Source organism: Myripristis murdjan, chromosome 4 (genome assembly GCF_902150065.1).
Source record: "Myripristis murdjan chromosome 4, fMyrMur1.1, whole genome shotgun sequence".
Lineage (NCBI taxonomy): Eukaryota > Metazoa > Chordata > Actinopteri > Holocentriformes > Holocentridae > Myripristis > Myripristis murdjan.
The window spans coordinates 19,989,770-19,999,466 of record NC_043983.1 but is presented as its reverse complement, the minus strand read 5'-3'; positions in this window follow the sequence as shown (position 1 = coordinate 19,999,466).

Genomic DNA, 9,697 nt, shown 5'->3' with positions numbered 1-9,697 from the left:
TACAAGTTTATAGCCAAGTACTTGTTTTTCATTAAGTTGAAGGGACAGAGTTATTTCTGATTGCAGTTGGCAAGCATAGCAGAGTAGTTTGGGAATGTGACAGCCTCTGAGATATTAAGGCTGAAGTCTAATTGCATTCCTTGATAATAAAAAAAAATCTTGTCACCAGCACAACTCTTTTAGAGGAGAAATGGTTTACTACAACATCTTTAAGCATTCGACTAGTTCTAGCTCATATGCTGATGTGGGCCCTGTGTGCTCCATCAGATTAAATGATGTCTTTGCTTACTCAAGTTTAAAGAGGTTGAACGTCAGAATCTGTGTTGTTCTCCCTATCTGGAGGATGTGGCAGATGCAATAACGGACAACACTGTTTGTAGATAAAGTAACTCTTGGTAGGACAAACAGGCTGTGGATTTAATACCTACTGACATGTATACAGCACAACATCTGATACTTTTACATCTGGCTTGTTTCTTTTGACCAGGACAGGCTATGAAATTGAATTGTAATTGGGTAATGGGCCTGAATGTGTAGTTGCTGGTGGGATGAGGATGCTGCCCTTCCCCTTCTTGACCCCAGAGTGTGGGATGGCCAGGGTGTGGGTCTATGTGAGCTGCTAGCAGCTGTGCGTCAGTCTGGACACAAGCTGGGCCCATCCAGAAGCCAGGCCTAGCTGACAGATGCAGTGGCTAAACCCAATAATGAAATAATACTGGGAGACATCATGTCCGTGGTTTCCATCATTGTTAAAAGATTTTGGTACCGAGTACCCCCACTTAGGTAATTTGTTTCCATGTATAATCCTATTGCTCACTATTAAATTAAACCAACTGGTCATTTCAGTTTGGAGCCTATAAATAAACTGGTTGCTATGTGCATGGGCAGTATGTGGGACGTCTCATCTGATTAGAGGGGAAGCACTTAATAATTTGAACTGAAAAAGGTGACCTTCAGTGTCAGGTGACCTCAGTGGTCTGCCACACATATGGCTCCAACGGCAGCAGCAATATTACTAATGTCTGCTCCTAATGTAGTTTTACAATCCTCATCTAGGACCACTCTCCACAAATTGTTTCGGACAAATGTTGATTTGTTGTGAGACGGCAAAGTGTAGTAAGCTAGAATTGTTTACACGGTCAAGAGCAGATACGTCCAGGACAACAGATGCGCTGGTCAAGAGAGCTGATAGGCCCCTCTGTGCTTTCATCAAATTGAGCCTGGTTAGTCATCAGAGTGTCTGTGCTTGGGTCACGGCCAGTGCCAGAGGGGAGGAGCCCCCAGTCTTCTCATAGTTGCACTGTAACTTAGACTGCAATCTGAGATCGGAATTAATCACCACCTCCCTACCAGGCATTCACCCACTTCAGTAATGTTTCTGTCACCACCTGAGCACTGTAAATGGGCCTGTCTCTCACAACAGCAGCCCACTTGATCTTTTGGCTAAGAGATACTCACCTCACTGATGGGCCTGTGGTAGCTGACAAAATACTTGTTAAAAATATAAATATATTTCACATGCAAGAATGCATTTCTCAACCCTAAACCATAGACATTTTTATAAAGAAGAACAAATGGATGGCCGCATGAAACAGTACAGGAGGCTGACCACTGTGCATAAAATTGTTCCTCTTTTATGTCCAAAACCCAGAGTCTAAATGGGTAGTACAGGCAATAATGATTTTTTTTGCCCATCTCCAAAGGATTGCAATAACTTTCTAATCTGCCCCGGGCAACATAAGTACAACCATTTGCCTCAGCAGAAATGCTGAAATGAATCTGACTTACCTGATAATTCCCACTGCATCCAAAAATGTATTTAAAGCACAGTCCTGAGATTTAATGGTAAATCCGTATGAGGTACCTATCTATCGAACACTCTAAAAAATGCTGGTATGTGGTCAGGGTTGCCATGTGCAGTGTATACTAAAAACAAACACAGCTCATCCTACTGTAAACAACTGATGACAAACCGTTTTGCTGTGGTGGAATTGCAAGGCACACAACCTGCAGACTCCGGACAGCGTCTCAGATGGATTTTAGATTCACCTTTAAACTGTCCTGCAGACAGGAGGAGCCATGATGTGACCGCAACCTGATACCCAGGCATCGGGCTGGCAGTTGGTGTTTGTGTTTCCTAAAAGGCAAGCGTGGTGAGCTCATGACGAAGCTGGCACACAGCCTTTTGAACAAATGCTTCACCATTTTGAAATTTAGTCCCACATTCTTGTTTCTCTTGAGTAGATATTTTGTCACATCAAAGGGAGATCGCTGCAATGTTTGTCCTTCAGGTAGCCTAAAAAATGTCTAGTACTGTTAGTTAGCATTCCTTGTTGAAAGTAATAGGCACTGCCAACCACAAGCATGACAGCACAGAGGAAGAGACACTTAGGATTATGAAAGGAGACAGCATGCTTGGCACTATCTTTGAAATGCCCCTGGGCAGTAGGATCACGACCAACAAGGCCAGACCCCTATCTCTGTGAATGCAGAGCTGCCTATATCCAGCGTTCTGGTATATGTATTATCATTTATTTCCCATGTTTAGAGACACTGTCAAATTATATATAACACAACATAAAATATTTTTTTTCATGAATGACTTTAGTGCCACAGAAGAGCAATATTCACCCTGCACCACAACTCGCTCAAAGTTCAGTTCACACAGATTAAAATGAATTAGCAATTTGGAATTTTAGAAGATCACAGTCCTAAAAATTAACTAGTTCATGTTCGTTTTGTTTGTGTGTGGATGTTTTTTGTTGTTGTTGTTGTTGTTGTTGTTGTTGTTGTTTTTCTGTTTTATATGAGCCGATATGAGCTATTCTTTTTCAGAACCTCCTCCATCCATCCCCAGCCCCTACTCATTGCCACTGCCCACTTCCCAAACTAAATTAATTACTGTATACTACTATAAAAGAAAAACAATGTGAGTCTTTGTTTTACCACTTAAACAGTGTTTCATACAGCAGGATAAAGTTGACAGCAACACCACAGGCAGACCGGTGTTGCGATGCGATAAGCATGGAGTAAAAACAGATTAATTCAACATTCTGACTGATTATCTCATAACCAAAATTATTAAGTTAATAAAGACTAATTATGGATGTTTCCCTCTCCAGTTGTTGTCCCTGCTCATCCTGCTGGAGTTCAGTGCAGGCCATAGGCTTCCTGTACGCCGCCATCCTCCATACGACTAAACTACCCAAACAGGTTGACGAACTTTGTAAATATCACAGCTGTTTTTTAAAGTGTCATGCTCCTTTCCATCATGGTGGCAAATCTGCCAATCGCTTTGTCTTTGTCAGTGTTTTGTCAAACGTACAGCAAAGTGAGGCTGGATGCTAGTCCGGCCTCATCCACGCATGAGCGCAAATACCTCCTAATGAGCCTCAGACGGCTGAAAGTTTGTTTGGCGCCGCTGATGGGAACGGTTTTGTCAATTCTATGGAGAATAGTGAGATGTGGGTGGCTTGATTCGTGTTGTTGGAAATGAGGAATGGTAGCACCGCATTGGTGTTAAGATCCGTGGCTAACTCAGAACAGAATGCCGCTTGTTTGCCTTGGCCTCGGGGGCCGTGAAGCAGTGTGTGAGCATCGTTAACTCTCGTGAGAGTTAACGCGCTCGTGTTCACATTCATTAGCCGCAAAAAGAGCCGTTCAGTTCACCGTTGGTAGAAAAAAAAAATGAGCTCGTTCAGCGGCGTTCGTTTAATGGGTTCATGCACAACACTGGCCTCGTGCGCATGCTACGGCAAGTTTGCGATCTTGTGGCTTGCAAAAGCCCGCGTCATTGCCATGGCAACTGCATCAGTCCGCATCAAGCATGTAGCCAGTCTATAGAGATTGTTGCACAAAGGTGTCAAGCAGCGTTGTTGTCTGTTGCATCTGTCGTAAATATCAATGCTCTGCAAGCTACGCAAAATCTGAAAGTATAATTGGCTGATTGTGTGTGTGATAGAGCCAAGATGTTAGCTTGCGGCTAACATTGGCATCATCCTTTTTTCTTTTTTTTCCTCCAATGAAGAATGCTAAAAGCCATGGCAATACTGAATCACTTCTGTACAGTTTTGCTGTTACTGGAAGCCCATTGAGTTTGCCTGTGAATGGACTATGCCGTGCAAAATAAGCTCAGACTTGACTATATTTATAAAAGAAACAGCTCTTAATGTGTCAAAACTGTTATCTTGAATCGAACCTTAGGTGTTAAATGTAGCTTGTGCGCACTAGTGGTGGAAAACTCGGCACAAAACGGCACACCCTGAGCACGTGGGTGACATATTACACACACCGATGTAAACTATGAATTCAAAATATGGCTTTAAAAAGTCTTTTGAGTTAAGAAGTGCATTTGACATATTTATTATGGTCGGTGAGAACAAAACCAAGTGTGTTACAAGGAGGACTACATTGAGTGCCTTTAAGTCAAAGCTGAATTTTATCATTCTCACATAACCATCTTTGCAAACTAATTCTTGTTTGGCTCATTGTCCAATCTAAAGCCCTAAACCAGGCTGGGAGAGCTCAGTGAGAAGCAGCTTAATAGATTTAGGTGACAGGAGGGAGACAGAGAAGCCTCCACCAGCAAAGAGCAAGGAGAGCATCTGCTCAAAGGCCACCTCCCCACGCCCGGATCACCATCTCCAGAAGAACTCGGGCATGGAGCCTCCATCCCGGCTCCATACTAATTCCATTGCCCCCACCACACGCAGGCTAATTAAGGCCATGCATTTATTTATGACTGAGCTCATTAAACAGGGAAAAAGATGGTCGCCGCTCCGAAAACACATTAGTCCCCGAGGAAACTGCCTGTGAAGTCGCTCTCCTCGGGCTGTTTCAGGTCACAGATTCTGAATCTTTGTGACATATGAAGAAACAGTGAGCTGTAACGCTTTAAAAAAAAAATCATTTCTGAGGGGATGAAGTGATGGTGTAGGACATTCTTTCGGATCTTTTGGAGGCTGTTTGAACTGGTCCTATAATTACATGTATAGGTCATGGACTGCAGGATGAAATGAAATATTACTGTCAGTTTTTTTTTTTTTTTTTTTTTTTTTTTTCAAATATATATATATATATATATATATATTCTTCTTATGGTAATGGTGAATCTAAATAATCTGACAACTGAGGAAAAACATAGCACTTAGGCAAAAATAATCGACAGAAGACTGCAAAAAGTCAGAACTATTGGTCACACATACACACACACACACACACACACCACACCCTTTTTATTATGTGGCACTGAAGCAATGTTGATGTAAAACTTTACAGGGAGGCAGCAGTAAAGAATGTAGGATTAAGCAGTGTACAGTTATGAAATCAAAAAGAGAGACGATCCCTCAGGTGTATTTTCTCTCTGTTTCTGTCTTTTCCCTCTCTCTGGCTTTGTGTGTGTGTCTTTGTGTGTGTGTGTGTGTGTGTGTGTGTTTGTCTGTGGAGGAGAGGGCGTAGACAGAGAGATCTTAAGCAGATCCTACTCCCTTCCTTGTAATTGCAGAGATAATGCCAAATCATACAGACCTTCACTAAGACGACTGGCAACTTGATTTAGTGCTTTTTAATGGTTCCAACTTTGAAGATTGTGAAATTCCTCAAGTTTCTCCCTACTTATTGTGCTTAGTGCCTTATCTAGTCTAACATTACTGAAAAATAGTGAGATATCCATCATGTGTTTCATTCTTTTATTTAGTCAAGAAGCCAGACTGAAGCAAACGTAATGTGCAAGGAGCAGATCTTCCAACACTTCCACTTTTTCTGTACAGTATTTGTCAAAATGAGCATTGGGATTATATTTGCTGTCTGTCAGAAGTACTGCAGGCATGTGGTAGCTGAAATCAAAGTACAGGATACCTGCTCAACATTTCATTTTAGAAAGGCTGATAAACAACAGCATTTGGTGACCTTTTGGTGTTCTTATGGGGGATTTAACCCCCTGCGCAGAGCCGCACCATGCTGATGGCTCCAGCAGACAAGTGGAACTCAGATGGGACTGTCTGCTGACGTCCTGCGAAAATGATGATGTCATGGTTTGAGGTCGTCTGACTCACTGGACAATGCCTGCACACAGAGTCATGCTGCATTCACGCCATATGGTATTTAATTAAGTACCATTTTCACGTCGACGTCCAACTGGAAATACAACTGCAGTGTCATATTTTTCTAATACCTTCAGTATATCCGAATAAGCAGTAAATAGTGCAGAAGCATCTGGAAAATAGCATCTATATATTCAGTCAGACCTCACCCTTACAAAGCTATGTTGAATACTTGATTCTGATTGGTCAATTTAAGCATTCAGAGGTTATTGAAAAATAATAACCTCTGCAGAGCCTTCACTTCATGTTGAGAAGTTCTTTGCCTCCGTGTGGATTATTATTATTATTATTATTTATTTTATTTTTTTTTTATATAAGACTGCCTTGTCGTGGATTATCTTTTACATAAACCCCAATTCAATGCTACTTTAATCATGCATGCTTCTTTAAACCACAAATCAATTGTTTGTCATAAAACTGAACATATGTTTTTCAACACGCTGTACTGGAGAGATCAGAAGTCCAGCTTGGCAAGTCATCTTTGCGACTTTGCAACACTGCTCACCTTTTGGCTCAAATCGTTGCAGAACTGTCCCAGCTAACCCTGGCACTAAAGCTAACTAGCCAGTAGTATTGTCAAAATCTTCCATGTTGATGACGTTGTGTGGCAGTGGAATAAATCATGCAGTAGTAGGAAACCCTGAGTTTCCGAGCAGTAAACAGGACCAGGGAGAGGAGCTGAACGGTGCTCACCAGCAGGAAAGTCATATTTACAGTCATAACGATACCGAGTGAAAGCAGTATAAGACTCACAGTCTAACAAAGAGGGTGTTTTTATTTCCTTATCCAGAATCAGAGACAGTTTGAGTGTGTGGGGGCGTGTGTGAGGAGGGGAGGAGGGGGGGGGTTGCTCTCCACTCTCCACAGGACTCTGTGTAAGATGCTTTCAACAGCAGGCAAACTGGTTCTGCACTTACTGTGAGAGGAAGCGCTGAGTGTTTAGAGTACTCAGCCCTCTTAATGCATTATTATTGTTACTACATTCTTGAGGAGAATGGGGAAAATGGAACAAGGAATTCTTTTCAAGGGTCCAACCAGTAAAACGTGTGGGCTAAATATAACATGAATGTTGACTGTTTCATTCCTTCTCTATTTACGCTTATTTTTTCAATTACATCTGATAAAGGCCTTCATGGCTGTTTTCAATATTCTCTCGGGAAATAAGTATGTCTTTTAATGCCGTGTGTGGCTCCCATCCATTTTGCGCTAATTTTTTCAATTAAATAATGATTGCAATTTGTTGCCGATAAAATGAACCAAGATCTCAGACTTGCAGTAGCTGCTCCTAATATTTTGATGATATGCTGGACCACTATTTAACCAAAATCCTCAATATGGTTTGTTAGAATTAATTTTGGAAATGTGAAATAAAGCTGATTATTTATTCATTTATGTGTTTATTTGATGAAACTATGCTGCATCCCATAAATGTTTCCGACTTTTACTAAAAATGGGCTTAGGAAGAGAAGTGTAAGAGAGTCCGGAGGGGGTTTTTGGGGGGGGGGGGGGGTTGTTGTTTTTCCCTCATTGCATTACAAGTGCATTTTGACAATGAAGGACATCTGTACGTAAAGTGAGCCTCTTGTCGTCGGAAGGTAACCCTTTTAACAGTAAAAAGCAATGCCTTAACAGTGCCCCTTGCACTGGAGTTCACAGCATACATAATGGAGAGGATAGTGTTACCTACTACTTTAGGGCAAACAGGGCTGCACTTAATTGCCTCACCAATATTTGCATGTCCCTCTCCGTGTTATTGAACACCCAGCTGAGTAACTGAGCACCCTAGCAGAGGCACTATTTTAAGTTGTTTGCAGATTCCTTGGTAGGCTGAAACAAGACAATTACAAACCAGATTTTACACCGTTGTGGCCATCGTAAGGGCCTTTGGGTGTCACAGGAAACTTGCACCCCGGCCTCCAGACCACATACCACCATGCATCACCACCGAGAGTGCTCACATATCATGGCTTTTTCCTAAATGAGGTGTTAGGAGGACAGAAGAGTCAACCATTTAAATCACTCGACATATCATTGAGCCAATCAGCAAAAAAGCTGGAATGCAGTGATGAGATGCAAACTTTCTCCTAGTTTGATCAAAATCTAATAAAAATACCTAAGTAAATAATAATAATAATAATAAATGAGTGGTTTCTGAGATACTGCATGTGAATTTTGTGCAAACAAACAAACCAAGCTTTGGGCTAATCAGTATAGGTTTAGTAATGTGGGAATGCATTGGTGAGATGCCTTATTTTCTCAGGTCCTCCTTGATTTTACTGAGGGGTGCAACAATTAGCTGAATAGAATGCACTTTTAGGCCAAACAGAAATGTGAAATTTCTATAGGGATTTGTCTCTGTCCTGTCTTTGTCCAACTGGAAAGTGAAAGGGAGGCATGGGGATCCTGACAAAGGCAGGGGGACAGCCTGGAAACACAGAAACAGTGCAAGGTCGCATCACCATGTAATTATCAGGGAGTTGGGCCCATAATGGCAGCTATATAGATTCAACCATCAAATTATGTGCTTATTCTACTTTTTTGGAAACCTCCTCGCTTAAATTAATCCATAGTAAATTTACGTAGTGCACCTTTAATGCTAACCCAGAGGAGCAGTGACGGCACTAACATTATGCCAAGCCTTGCCAGAGCATGGCAGCAGAGTCTCCACTCATCAACATTTCAGTCATGTTCGCTCGCTCTGCTCAACCTCTCCAGGTCCCGAGCCCCCACTCCACTATAATTAATTAATATAATATCATTCATATAATTAATTGTGTTTGACATAAATACATTAGATTAAATAGTAATAATAGTCTATTTTTGATAGAGAAATTGATTTGGCTAGTGACATAAGGCTGTAAATCCTTACGTAGTTGCTGTCCTTGGACAGGTGTGTGATCGATGAGATGTAATGTGTATATGATATTAGACTCGACAGCAGAGAAGACTGAGACATAAAAGTGTCTTTTTTAAAAACTACTAAACAGAGGAGAGGGTCAGCCAGCTAACTTTATACTTAAACCTGCACTAAACAATTTCAGAACATATAAACAATCCTGAAAATATGTGCATTATGGAGGCTTCTGTACCCCTAATTATATCAACCAATACCAAGTGACTAGGCGCAGCCATTTTGCTGTTTTCACCTCTTTTGTTGTCAAAGTCCAGCCTGGAATGGATCTCTGCCCACTTCACCTCCTCGCTTCCTCAATTTCATTCAAAGTGTCTCTGAAACTGCACATTCTGCAGATAAACGTTTCCAAATTTCAGATCAGTCATGAGAAAAAAAAGTTCATTCAGAGTAGTTGTTTACCTTGTCACTGAAAGTCTGCAGCTTCACACCATTTTTGGAGGTCTGAAACAATAATAATCCAAGTAATCCAATAAGTGGAAAGTGAAATGTATCCCTCATTTCCATTGCAAAATGCATTTTTTCACCTTAACTTTTTGTTTTTGTTCAACCAAGCTACCATGAATGCAGAAGCAGGACTGATCCCATTTTATTTACAAATGGAGGTTGAGTTCTCATCATCCTCTACTGGTCAAAATTCACTTACTGCAGCTCTAAGTCTGAGTTGAGTGTCACAAAGATGGCT